Genomic DNA, 15,481 nt, shown 5'->3' with positions numbered 1-15,481 from the left:
CCGCGGGTGTGCCTCACGCTCCAACAGATTCCGGTTGTTTCTGCCATGCTTTCTGGATTTTGTTACTGTCTGGTGCTCTGTACTTGCAGTTGCAACGTTAACATCCAAGTTAACGTTACTTGCAGTTGCAAAATTCTGGTTCTATCATCCAATTTATGAAGCTATTTGGAGGCTGTTTTACATAAGTAATGGATTGTAGTTGAGTAAGTAGATCTAATGGTTGTGTGTCGTTGGTATGGTTGCTAATGTTGTTGTTCAAGAAGCTTTAGGGGCATTTTGTTGAGGTGTAATTTGAGAATTGAACTGGTGAATATTGTTCTTGCTTTTGGATGAACGAGTTGTTAGTGAAATGATTTAATGTTCAGCTGAGATGTGATGTGACAGAGAGAGAAATAATTACTAATATAATATTTGAATGATTGTTGAAGACTTAAGTTGGACAAAGAAACGAGTTGAACAACCATTCAACCCGCACAACCCGCGAGCCCGCGTGCCTTCAACCCGCCAACCCGTGAATCGCCCGGCACGCACACGAGTTCAGTGCCGAATCCGAGTTACCTTCTGTAAGTTCAAGCACAGCCCGGCCCGATTCGCTCGATTCAAGTGCCGGTTCAGTTTTATTCTTTCCGGTTACAGCCCGTTAACAACCCGGCCCGGACCGCACGACCCGCACGAATGGCCACCTCTACTTTTGAACTCATTTCTTTAAGTAATTCTTCATTGGCACGTATTTTAAGACCATTATGGAGTATATCATCAAAATTTTTAAAAAATATATACATAAAAATTGAATTTAATATTTTTATTTAGAAGAAAATAAATTTTAAAAAAATTAGGCAAGTACATTTTATAAGAGTTTTAAAGTACATGTTGAGACCTCACCCCTAATATAAAAAATTGGCTGAAACGAAAGAAGTACTATTATTTTTTCAGTGAAAATTCTGTTATTTTAAAATAAAAATACAAGTACTAAAAATCTGGTAGAGATGTGAGTATTTTATATTTTAAAAATAAAAATATAAGTACTTCATATGTTGGGCAATAGACAATATTGTAACATTGAAAGAGTCTGAATTGTGTTAAACATAGTATACATATCTTGTAAATATCTTTGTAAGTTGATAAGCGTAGAATTAGTCTTAGCGTAGAATTAGTTTCCATATTCTATGCCTTAAATCTCTCTTTGTATATAGTTAGTTTCCTGTAAAATAGCCCAGGATGAGGCTACTATCCGATGTATATATTTGAAGATTTTGGAAATGAGAAAGGCAAGGAAGATATTCTTTTATGGTATCAGAGCGGGTTTCTCAATCTCTTTCCGCTGAACCCTAGCTGTGATCTCCGCCCCTCTTCCTTTCTTCTTTCTTTTTATGTCTTTTCTCTTCTTCAACAATAATGTCTCAATCTAAAACTTTTCATCCTGCTCTTGCTGTCTCTAACATCAAGAATCATATTCCTATAATTCTTGGGATGGAAACCGTGCAATACTCAACTTGGGCGGAGTTGTTCAAAGTTCATGCACGTTCAAACAAGGTTCTCCATCATATCCTCCCTTCTACGACCAAGGAGAAGACTCCCAGTGCCTCCCCTGTGACCAAGGAACAGCCTGCGACTCAGGAGGTCGAAGATGAAGACATGTGGGCTACTCTTGATGCCACAGTCTTATCGTGGATTTATTCCACAATTTCCAATGATCTTTTACACACCATCATTGAGCCGGATGCTACGGCCATGGAAGCTTGGAACCGTTTGCGTGACATTTTTCAGGACAATAAACATTCTCGTGCGGTGACACTTGAACATGATTTCTCTACCACCAGGATGGAAAATTTTTCCAATGCTTCAGCATACTGTCAACGGCTCAAATCTTTGGCTGATCAACTGAAGAATGTTGGGGCTCCGGTCTCTGAAAGTCGATTGGTACTGCAGCTTGTCTCGGGTCTTACTGCTCCTTACCGTGGTGTGGGTACTATGATCCGACAAAGTAATCCCCTACCTCCTTTCTATCAAGCAAGGTCCATGCTCACCCTGGAGGAATCAGGCTTGGCTAAGGAGGCAACTATGAATTCTGAATCTGTCATGGTTGCAGCTGTGAACCACGATGAGAATCCCTCTTTTGTTACGCCTCATTCGGGACAAGGGAAGGGTCAGCAGCCTACCGGTCGCAAACAGTCTTCGCAAGGCCGGAGAAATTCAGGAGGTCGTAATGCTGGCAAGCAAAACAGAGGCGACAACAATGGACGTTCAAACAGGCCTGGCACGCGAGGACATCCACAACAACAGATGTCGTATTGGGGTTGGGGACCATCTGCAAATTGGGGTTGGCCTCAATGGGCAGCTCCACCGTGTCCTATGCCTACCCAGGGATGGGCTCGTCCTCCTACTGCCAACAATAGACCTGGTGTGCTTGGTTCACGTCCACAACATCAGGCGTACCAAGCTGACACTGCGTTTATGTCTCCCTCCGTTCATGGCCAGACAAGTTCGTATGTACCTACAGACATTGAGTCAGCCATGCATACAATGACTCTAAATCAATCGGATTCTACTTGGTATATGGACACTGGCGCAACATCCCATATGACTTCATCAAATGGTACTCTTTCACCTTATTTTAATTTGAGTAGTCATAATTCTGGTATTATTGTTGGAAATGGTCATTCAATTCCTATCAGTGGCTATGGTCATACTGTTTTACCTTCTCCGAATACCCATTTATCCTTACAGAATGTTTTACATGCTCCCAACATTATCAAAAATCTGATTTCTGTTAGGAAATTCACTACTGATAATTCTGTTTCGGTTGAATTTGATCCTTATGGTTTTTTTGTGAAGGATTTTCAAACGGGGATACCTCTAATGAGGTGTGATAGTCAGGGTGATCTATATCCTTTTCATTCTATCAACAATCAAGCTATTCCATCAGCCTTTGCAGCTATCTCTTCCTCGCTTTGGCATGATCTTTTGGGTCATCCAGGTGCTCCGGTTCTTCAAGCTCTTAGGGTCAATAAAAGCACTGATTGTAATAATTTTTCTACATCTCCAGTTTGTCGTTCTTGTGTGTTTGGGAAACATGTTAAATTGCCATTTGTTTCATCTGTTTCAAGTACCTCTTTACCTTTTGATATTATTCATAGTGATCTTTGGACTTCACCTATTTTGAGTTCTGCAGGGCATAAGTATTATGTTTTATTATTGGATGATTTTTCTAACTTCTTGTGGACTTTTCCTTTGGGTCAAAAATCTGACGTCTATGAGAAGTTTGAGATTTTTAAAAATCATGTTGTCACCCAATTTGAACGTAATATTAAAAACATGCACTGTGATAATGGGAGGGAATATGACAATAAATCTTTTTGGGATTTTTGTAAAAAGAGTGGAATGTCTTTTCGTCTGTCGTGTCCTCACACTTCTCCTCAAAATGGGAAGGCCGAACGAAAAATTCGATCTATTAATAATATCATACGTACTCTTCTCACTCATGCATCTATTCCACCTTCTTTTTGGCATCATGCATTACAGATGGCAACATATCTCCTAAATATTCTTCCAAGCAAACTTTTGGATAATAAGTCTCCATTAGAAGTTCTATATCGTAGGGTCCCTTCCTACTCTCATCTACGGGTTTTTGGGTGTCTTTGTTATCCTCTTATTCCTTCCACTAAAATCCATAAATTACAAGCGCGATCTACTCCTTGTGTATTTTTGGGTTTTCCACCTAATCATCGGGGTTATAAATGCTATGATTTGTCTTCCCGTCAAATTATCATAAGTCGTCATGTCATATTTGATGAGACCGTATTTCCATTTGCCTCACTACATACTCTTTCATCACATGCATATGAATTTTTAGATGACGTTTTTTCTCCTTATGTGGTGGATCATCTCCACCAGTCTGCTACTCCACCGGCTCTTCATAGCACAATTTATACACCACCTACTTCCCCATCACACATCACCCACACTCCTCATACTTCACCCACGGCCCAATCACCTCCAGAAACAGCCATGGTACCCTCACCTGATCCTCCACTTCCTAAACCCAGTATGGTTACTCGTAGTCAGCGTGGTATTTTTAAACCAAACCCAAAATATCATGCACTACACACTCAGATTTCCATGTCATCGTTACCTCGTAACCCAGTTGATGCGCTTCATGATTCAAACTGGAAATTGGCCATGGATGACGAATACCATGCACTTATGAAAAATAAAACGTGGGATTTAGTACCCAGACCTCCTGGTGTGAATGTAATTCGTTCAATGTGGATTTTTGCCCATAAATTTAACTCTACTGGTGGTTTTGAGAGGCATAAAGCCCGCCTTGTTGGTGATGGTAAAACACAACGGATAGGTATCGATTGTGGTGAAACTTTTAGCCCAGTTGTTAAACCGGCTACTATTCGGACAGTTCTCAGTATTTCTCTATCTAAGGCATGGCCTATCCATCAATTAGATGTCAAGAACGCCTTTCTTCATGGCGAGCTTCAAGAAACTGTGTACATGCATCAACCACTGGGGTATAGAGATCGTACCCATCCAGATTATGTTTGCCTCTTGCGTAGGTCAATATATGGGCTTAAACAAGCTTCCCGAACTTGGAATAAGCATTTTGGTGATTATGTTTTGTCTCTCGGTTTCACTCAGAGTCGTTGTGACAACTCTTTATTCATTTACAAACAGGGGACAGATATGGCGTATATTTTAATATATGTTGACGAAATTATTCTGACAGCTTCTTCACATGCTCTACGGCGTTCTATTATGGGTCTTCTTAATTCTGAATTTGCAATGAAAGATCTTGGACCATTGAATTATTTTTTGGGTATTGCAGTCACTAGATATAAGGGTGGAATGTTCCTATCTCAACACAGCTATGCCCGTGAAATAATTGAACGTGCCGAAATGACATCTTGTAAACCCTCAGCCACTCCAGTTGATACCAAATCAAAGGTTAGTGCAACATCAGGTACTCCTGTTGATGATCCTACTCTATATCGCAGTCTTGCAGGGGCTCTCCAGTATCTTACTATCACAAGGCCGGATATTTCTTATGCTGTGCAACAAATTTGTCTTCATATGCATGATCCAAGGACGAACCATATGTCTGCTCTCAAACGGATTATTCGGTATGTCCAAGGTACTATAGACCAGGGCTTACATTTGTACTCATCGTCTATTTCTTCGTTGGTTTCGTACACTGATGCAGATTGGGGTGGGTGCCCTGATACACGGAGATCTACATCTGGTTATTGTGTGTTTTTAGGGGACAACTTACTCTCTTGGTCCTCAAAACGACAGCCCACATTATCTTTATCTAGTGTCGAGGCCGAGTATCGTGGGGTGGCCAAGGCAGTGTCAGAAACATGTTGGTTAAGAAACCTTCTACTCGAGTTGCATTGTCCATTACAGAAAGCTACGTTGGTCTATTGTGATAATGTCAGTGCCATTTATTTGTCGGGTAATCCAGTTCAACATCAACGTACGAAACACATAGAGATGGATATCCATTTTGTTAGAGAGAAGGTTGCAAGGGGACAGGTTCGCGTTTTACATGTTCCATCACGGTATCAAATAGCCGATATTTTCACAAAGGGGTTGCCTCGAGTACTATTTGAAGAATTTCGGGACAGCCTCAGCGTTGGTAAACCTCCCGTTTCGACTGCGGGGGAGTGTTAAACATAGTATACATATCTTGTAAATATCTTTATAAGTTGATAAGCGTAGAATTAGTCTTAGCGTAGAATTAGTTTCCATATTCTATGCCTTAAATCTCTCTTTGTATATAGTTAGTTTCCTGTAAAATAGCCCAGGATGAGGCTACTATCCGATGTATATATTTGAAGATTTTGGAAATGAGAAAGGCAAGGAAGATATTCTTTTAAATTGTTCCGCACAAGATGCTAATCTATATTTATGACTTCTCGAATTTAATCTATTAACTTTTAGGATCAAATTTTACGCGACGTCAATTGGGTATCATTACATTCTAGCACAAGATTTTCTAAAAGTGGTACTCTCGGGTTTGGATTTGACTGAATTATCCATTAAATGGTGTCCCACTAAACTCAATGTACTATTTGAGATACATTTATCTTAGTGCACTATATCATATATATGATCTCTTGCAAGCCTAATAGACATTTGAGTTGCATAAAGTGTTGTTATAGACACTAAAGTTGATAGTCTGTTGTAACAATATTATTGTAAAGTGTTACGTAAAATGTGAAAATGTTGTCAGTAAAAAGAATATTTTGACATTTTAAAACAATTGCAATACTTTTAGAAAAGTGTTACAATACATGTTACACTTATTTCCAAATGAATGCAATTTATAGGCGGGAGTTCAAGATTTTCAATAGGCGGGATAAAAAATGGCACTAAATAATCAAATATTCTATTAAAAAATATTATTTGACCAAAACACTACCCCAAACCTCTCTCGCACCTCTCTCTACCCCTCTCTCTCGGTCATCTCTCTTGCCATCCGTCTAACCCATTTCGCACTCATCTCAATCATCTATATCACCCACCTCTCACATCATTCTTAAATTCCTAAAGTCGATTAGAGCAGAACCCTAAATTTCAAAACTGATTCAAGGGAAGGTTAGAGTAAAGATTCCATTGAAGCTTCAATTAGAGGTAGATTATCCCATATTTTTTTGATTATATGTGATTATATATGTATGCATATGTATACATGTCAAAATTTTTGGTTATATGTTGGATTATATGTATTCATAATTTTTTCCATTAAAGCTCGGGTATTATATGTTAAATTAGTAGGATTTTTGTGTTAAATGGTACAATTTTTGTGTTAAATTTGAGTTTATTATTTTTAAATTTTGTGTTACTCAGAGAAATTGTGTGTTAAATTATCTATTTTACATCTTTTAACAGTTTTTAAATGCTTATATTTTTAAAATTATATAAAAAAAATTAAGTGACGAAGTGCTATGTTCTTTATATTAGCTTTACATTTTGTGTTCATAGTTTTGTGTTGTTGTGTATGTAATTTTAATTTGAATTGTATGTTTTATGATGATGTAATGTGGTAGATTTATGTACGGAAATATTCTTGTCGTGCTACCAGCTATATACTCTGTTCTTTTGGTTGAAAATAAGGAATGAAATTATCACAGTCAAACAAGGGATACAGTAAAACAAGAGTAAGTTGTTCACTTGAATGTAATATCCAGGATGCAGTACTTTGCTTTGTACTGTTTATTTTGCCAAAAATGTAGAACTATGGTTGCTTTTCATTGTAAATAAACCTAGTCAACAAAATCACTTTTCTTTACTCATTTAAACACATTTACTAATAACTTACACATAGACACCCAAAGCCTAAACATACTTGGATGATTAATTCTTAAAACGTTAAAATTTATATCGTCGTTTATTTTATGGATGGTTATTTGTCTCTTCCAATCAGGTGTATTAGAAACCGCAGCTAATATCGGCCTCCCATGTGAGCCTTGTCGCCTACAAATTTTGTATGACAAGCTTGCTATTATTTCTCGATCTGAACTATATTTTATTTATAAATATTTTTGTAATTTTGTATTAGGAGCCGAGGGTGAATAAGGACAGGGAGATCCTTATCTTGGATGCTGAAGCCGCAAAGAACTTCAAGGAAAAAATTGATGATGGATATTGGATAAACATGTATGTGTTCACTGACTTGTCTGTGTCAATTTAGTTTCTAAAGCTTTCTTAATGTTAGTGTTGAACTCTTTGCCGTATTTATCTATTTTCTAATTATTAGGAATTTTTTCTAGTTTCAGGATCAACATTAATATTTACTCATTTATGTTATGAAAAGCTTTCAACAGCTTGATCCATTTAACATGTACTATAATTCTTGCTTGTGTCAATTTGATTACAGGTTCTGAAGAGACCATTAAACAAGAAGGAGTTTATTAAAAATGAAGCAGACATCATATTTATAAAATCATAAATGAATTTTTTTTCGGGTCACTAAACTAAACTTAAGTTTAGTACAAGTGCTAGCTACTGGGTTTTAAATGAAATGGAATAGTAAACACTAAATCAAGATAAACTTTGTATGCAATTTAATTATATTATTGTCTTAGATACTTGTTTCCCCTTTTTGTAGTTAATTATTTGTCATAGTTAATGTTAATGATAGTAGGTTATTGTCATTCAGCATATTTACCTTGTTAAATTTATAAAAGATTTTTATATAAATACGGAGTGCATTCAATTCAAGGATGCAGACTTTATGTATATTATCATGTGTCTCTATATTATGAAAGCCCCCAGAATCTGAATACTAAAACTGGCAGGTACAACATTCAGTACCTTATCTATTATTCTTCATCCATTATTTTTTACTTTTACTAACCTTGCCATTTAGTCTAATTTTAAGGTGCTAAAATTTTAAAGAACCCCCAAATTTCTTATATAGTGATAGGTGTAGTTCAGAACTCTTTGCAACATATAAAATGTATACGCGGGTCTATATTCCTAAACTTTCGGTAAATTCATGTTGCAACATATTAAGTGATTTTTTGATGTACAATTGCTTTCTCATGGTGCAATTTTTTTTAAATTAGTATAAACAACTGGGAGCAGCCCTGCTTGGGGCTAGGAGAAGTCTAGGCCTTTTTTCTAAAGAAAGTAACTCTGGACAGCTGTTGGAAGTCTAAATGGAACAATAATCCACAAGTTAGTATAAAAAAATATAAACTCATGGCCTTGGTACATTTTTCAGTTAACTTGTGTAACAGTAGGGGATATGAAGACAGTTGCACACATGCGCATCGAGAAAAATATAGATGGCTAGGCATTTAGATGCTTTGATTGCCTTGGCAGTTTAGTACAAGGCCTACAAGTTTCACAAAAACTTTATGATGATCAAAAAAAGTTTATAGACTCTACTCTCTTCTGCGATAAATTTCATATATATTTACACAATGTATGATTCACATGTTCATTTTTTCCAGTTTGTGTAATATCGTAGAAGGGAGTGACCGTTGCATTGGAGACAAGGAGAACAATGGTTGGCAAGTTGACCATATTTGTTGTTTAATGGGAGAAGTCATTTCACGGGAGCTTCTTGTTAGGACCAGATGTAACTTACAATGCAAGTTATTATTTTTTTTGTCATTATTTATTTGGAATTTAGACCAAAGTACTAGATATAAGATGATGTAGTAGTATAAGCCGATTTTGTTTACAATGTATTAGCATTTGTTTTGTTGAATCTGATATCAAATAAAATTTTGAATGTAAATGATTTTTGGTATAATTTTGTGATGGTATATCAAAATATCAAAAATAATAATTAAAAATCCGGACTAATATAATGTGTTGTAAATAAATGTTGCTAAAACGTTTAAAAGCCGATAAAAGGGGAGAAAGTGTTACATGAAAATGTTGCAATAAATTGACTTTGTAACACATTTAACTAAAATATGTTACAAAAATATGTTGCATTAGTTTATTGCAACACCATAAAAGTGTTACTAAAATAAACTAAAATGTTGCACTAAACGGGCTATTGTGATACTTCCAAATGTTGCAATAAGTACATAAAATGTTGCTAAAGGGGTCTATTGCAATGACAACAAATGCAACACCGAATTTTAGGAAAAATATTGCAAAAAACTCTATTGTAACATATTCGGGGTCTTATACTACACTTTTCTTGGCTTGCAATAGCCCATATATGGTGTAGTGGTGGTATTTGCGAGAATTTATCTTTTAAATTTGATTTTCCAGAATGACAAATAACAATTTTATTGTGACTAGGAGCTAAATAACTCAAAGACTTTCTATTTATCACTCCTGTAAAGTGATTTTAATGGAGTACTATATATATATATATATTATAGAACCATTATTTATTTTTTAAGTGGGCCACATTTACATGTCGTATAGATGTATTCGAAGAGTACGATATCATTGTAAAAAATAACCAAATTTCAAATATGCGATATGACATGGTAAAAGATGTGATACATAATGATTATGGCGAGATGGAATTTCGGCTAAAGAGGATGCACTCATTACTTTCTTACACCTCCAGCTAAAGTCAAATCAATTTTTATGCTAAGTGATGTGTTAGTTTACGGTCTAGATCAAGGAAAATATACTTGTATTGATATTACGAGAATTTTTTTATTACGTTAATCGGGCAATTGAGTATTTATAATTGATCAGACGACTACAAATGCACAAGGCAAGAGTGCGTAAATATGATCAAGTATGTAAAGATATTCAACACATTTTGACACATTCAAATTCTTATTTTTGATAATGGAGTTTTTTAGAGGAGTATAAAAAATTATTAACAAAAATGTTATAACTACAGTATTAGATAGAATTTACCATTTAATGAGATAATGAGACACAGTTTATTACTCAACTATCTCGTACACATGTATAAATTTTTTTTATTGCTCTTAGTTTTCGTTTTAAAGAAATAAACAAGATAAAAATGGTGTATCAAATGTGTAACAAAAAATTGGTTAATCATCAATCAACTAATTTATTGGATCCCGATATATCAATTGAATTACTCGTTTCAAATTTAACTCAATTTATTCACTAATTTAAAAAATCGTATAAATGAGGTCATTTTCCGATTGGGTTATATATCAAAATGCTTGCTGAAGTGGATCCCTTCTATCAAATAAATCATTAAAACTTTCGACTTATTAAGTGTACCACTCTAGTAAGGAGTAATGACAAAGACGTGAAGCTCATCTGTTTACTTAACGGGAAACGTCTTGACTTTAACGTGGGAGGCATGTGGACACAGGTAGATACTGGTGGAGGATTGCATAGTATCCAGTCAGCCCATGTTTTTTTTGACAAATAAGTGAAAGATATATTAAAACATTATAAAACGGCCAGAACAAACCTCTGAACTGTCAACTACAATCTGATTGTGAAACAAAAAATAAGCTAAACAAATAGCCATTTTATTTTCAGATCGCTAAACACATAGAATATTCAAATTCTTCAATCTAAAAGGTATTACAATGACATCTCGATCAATCCAAAACACATCAGTTATGAAACTAGTAACATCATAATTGACATTCACGTAGGCATCATCTGTAGCCCAATGTTCAGAACTATCAGTTCCATCGGCTGATATTGGAGTATTAATAATCCCAAAATATGAACAATTTTTTTTGTGAAAGGTGGGCTTTTGCGATATCCACCACTGTTAGGTAATGAATTACACACAAGGGGGGTGGATATGTTTTTGTATTTTTATGCTTTTCTTGAATTATTTTGGTTGTGAGCAAAATAAATCAAATCTTGTAGTGAAGTGTGTTACTGCATAAATTAAACATGCAATAATAAAGAACACGGCTCTTTCAAAACTCACTTAATTTTATATTAAAATTAAGAATTTTTTGCTACAAAATTTCTAGGCTTTTTGTTTATAAAGAGCTTAGCTTCTATCTTGAGAGAATACAAGAATTTCTGATCTAATTGTTATAACTTACAAAAGGACCAGTGTTAACTTTATATTTTAGTTAACTGCTGGTTTACACAATGTACAATAAGAGATGTTATTCACTTTAGTAAACTGTCACTAATCATTTCCATTTTAGGAAAAGTATATCTTCCATTTATGGCTTAACATATCTTTGCATATTGTGTTAATCTTGATCTTCCTTTGTCAGTTAATCTTCACCATTGATCTTGCACACTCTTCAAACTGCTTTTTGTGGACTTGTCAATCCAGCTGGTTGGATTGTTTGTTGATTGTTAATCTTGGATATTGAACTGGTCTGTAATTTTGTACTTTGAGATTTTACCTCGAGATCTCCAGTTTGGTCTATAGAGAACTTGACATCTCGATAAGTATATTGGCTTATCGAGATCTCTAGTACTCCATAGTTAATTTAACTTGTAGACGTCCCTGAGTTCTCTATAAGAGAATTTGGCTTGTCGAGATCTCTAGTCTTCATATCTTCACTTGACTTATCGATATCTCTGAGTTCTTTAGTGGCTTATTGACTTATCGATAACTCAGAGTTCTCTAGTCAAATTTGACTTGTCGATAACTCAAAGTTCTCTAGTGAATTTTGACTTATCGATATCTCTGAGTTCTCAAGTGGAATTTGACTTATCGATAACTCAGAGTTCTCTAATGAATGTTAACTTGTCAATAACTCTGAGTTCTCTAGTTAAGAAATGACTTGTCGATATCTCCAATTTTCATGTCTTCAATTTGGCTTGTCGATATTTCTAAGTTCTCTAGTAGCTTTTCTGAGTTCTCTATAAGTCATTTGGAGTTCTCGAGTGACTTCTCTATAACACTAAATCTGTGACTTGTAGAGATCTTGACTTAGAATATTTTCTCAAAACAGATTTATTCAACTCCAAGTTTCTTCATAATTCTCCCGAGGCATGATCTTCTTGATCTTCTTCCAGATAGAATTCTTAGGCTTGACACTGTTTACAGAAAAATACTCCAGTCTGCTCGTTTGACATTTTTACAGACTTTAAATGTTACAATTACAAAATACAAATTAAGATTATAATACAACTTACTTAGAGTTGTCAATTTGACTTAGTCTTGTTAAGGTACATGCATGTTGTTATTCCTAGTGGACTAACAATGAGATTTACAGAAGGGGGGTTGAATGTAAATCTCAAAACTTTTTCAAGTTTTGAGCAGTTTATGAAAGTTGTGTGTTCAAGAAGAACAAGTGTGTGAATTGCTTTAAGCTAATACAGACAGATATATAGTCAAGAACAAATGTAAAGAACACAACAGACCTTAAAAACTTTTCTGGTGGATTTGTTGTTCCACCAGAGATGGTATTTTAGAAAATCTGTGATTAAACAATGTTGATCACAGCTGCATCCTAGTACAAACTAGATGAATTTTCTCTCAATATTTTTCTAAACAGCTCTGGAAAATCTCACATCTAATTACTAGCTTCTACTTGGTTTATATATTACCAAGTGTACAAGTGAAGAACAATATAAAATACAGTAATAAAATAAGATCTTCACTTGCTTCTTTTCCTGTTCACTCCAGTACTTTGTTGACTATTGCATCTTTGTACTAGAGAAGAACGGCTGCTTTTTCTGTTGTTCCTGAAATTCGGCTACCACATCTCAGTTGTCTCTATCAACCCATGTGCCTCTGTTTGTAGGTACAACTACCCCTTATCAACGGCTAATCATCAGAACATCCGTTGAAGCTTTCATCCGTTGATGCACTCATCCGTTGAAGGATATTATCCGTTGAAGCTTTCATCCGTTGATGCACTCATCCGTTGAAGGATGTTATCCGTTGATGACTTTATCCGTTGAAGCTTTAGAGACATCCGTTAAAGCTTAGCTTCTCATCCGTTGAAGGTCTTTAAGTCATCCGTTGATACCACTTCACTTATACAAAATTACAAGGCATGAAGTATTTACAATTGGCCTTCCTATCTGCATATCATCTAGTAGTCAACATGACTCATAGTTTCTCTCAACTTCCAAGAATTACATTTTAAATACAGAGACTGAAATATGCTACAACACTAGACTTATTTCTAAGTAAAGCTACACCATCAACGGATAGCCAAAGTGGTCTTATCCGTTGAGGCTACAGACACTAAATTTCTACTTAAGTATTTTGTTAAACATATCATCAAACTAATGCACATACATTCCTAACAATCTCCCCCTATTTATGTCTATAAGAATTGTAGGCATAAATTCAGGGTTAACTTGATGATAACAAAACACTTAACAGATATATGAATTGAAACTAAGTAGAAATTTAAAAATGCTGCAAAAGTGTATGTACTAGGAGATAATTGAAGATTTACAGTGTTTCCAAGGACACTCCTTTAGTCTGAGCAAATCATCTTTTTCTTCTTTGTTCCCTGGTTTTCTTTCCTAGCCTTTTGTCATTTTCCTCAATTTGGAGTTGGAGTTGTCTGAAGAATTCAGCTTCATCTTCAACACTGACATCCAACTTAGATTGCATTTCTTTGAGAGTTTCATTGCTGGCAATCTTGAGTTGGTCTTCAAGTCTGAAAAATCTTCTGACTCCTTTATCATCTCTAAATTCCATCAACCAATGAGGTGATTTGAGAATTTTCATTTCCCTTTCTTGAATGAGTAAAGTCCTGGGTAAAGCATTGGGCTCCCTCCAAGTTTTCCTTATATTGGCTATCTTGTTGAGAATTTCAGTCTTGGCAGTTCTGGTAAAGCCAGAATCCTTTTGTATAGCTGAATAGACTCTAATCAAGGTAGAGTAGCCTTCATCCAGAATCCTGTGGAGAGGCCATGTTCTTTCCCCAGCTCCTTTATATCTGAACACTAATCTCTCTGGTAACTGTCTGTAGGCAGCTATTCCCCTTACATCCTCCAGCTCATCCAGATAGAGTTCAATGTCTGAAATTTCTTTTATGTCACAGATGTGAACATAATCATCTTTAGAAATGGGTGACTTAGGCTTAGGTTTTTGTTTTTGAGTGAATTTCTTAGAGGTTATGAGAGGTGTAGATTTTGGTTTTCTTTTCTGTTTCTTTGGTAGTGGAAGAGTGGTTAGAAAGGTAGGCAATTTGATAGTGTCCCAATCAATAGGTTCCTCTTTTGGAATGATTGGTTCACCATGGATGTTTATTGTGGGATCAGCAACAAGGGGTTCAGGTATGGAAGGTAGTGGTTTAGATATAGATTTGGTTACTTCAGTGTTATCTCCACTCCTTCTATGTGCCTTGGCCTTTCTTCTGTTTCCCTTCTGCCATTCCTCTCTTTCTTCCACACTCTCACCAAATATACTCCCTAAAACCTCATCTAGGTTTGTAGTCTTGTCTTCACCCCTGACTTCAATCCCTTTTTCTTTTTCAACTAGACTTGACTTTAGCTGTTGTTCAAGCTTTGCTTGTGCTCTTTTGTCAGCCTTTAATTGCTTGTCTTCTTCCTTCTTGGCTATTGAGAATTTGGGATGTCCTTGCATCACACATATGCTCTTTCCCTCTCTAATGATAATAGCTCTATTTCTCCTTACAGCCTCATCCATGGTCTTTTTGAGATAAGCAATACTTCTGCCTAAAATCTTGTTCTCATCAGCTTTTGGAGGAGGAAAGTCCACTTCTTTTAAAGGATTCTTTGTTGAGTCCTTATTGGATCTTTCATTGGGCTTGAGAATTATAGCTTGTAGTTCTTTGGAAGAAGCTTCTCCATCCTTATGACTCCCTACTGGCATGAGCTCCATGTTGATTGGTTCAATTTTTGTGCTGTATTTCACAGATGTTGATTTGTCTTGTGTAGAACCAAACAACAGTTGCAACCTTTCATCAATTCTCCTCCTTTGCTCTTTCACTTGAATTTCAGCTGCTGCTAGCTGAATCAAATCAATTCCATCAGGCTTGCCCTTGATTTGAATGATTGGAGAAGTAGTGATGGCAGGAACTAGCACTTTAGATATGTTGACTTTTGTAGATGGCTCTCCTTCCCCTTCCCTTTTACTCTCCCCCTT

The sequence above is a fragment of the Apium graveolens genome, chromosome 4 (genome assembly GCF_009905375.1).
Source record: "Apium graveolens cultivar Ventura chromosome 4, ASM990537v1, whole genome shotgun sequence".
Classification (NCBI taxonomy): domain Eukaryota; kingdom Viridiplantae; phylum Streptophyta; class Magnoliopsida; order Apiales; family Apiaceae; genus Apium; species Apium graveolens.
The sequence above is the reverse complement of the archived record's forward strand: the minus strand, read 5'-3'. Positions refer to the sequence as shown.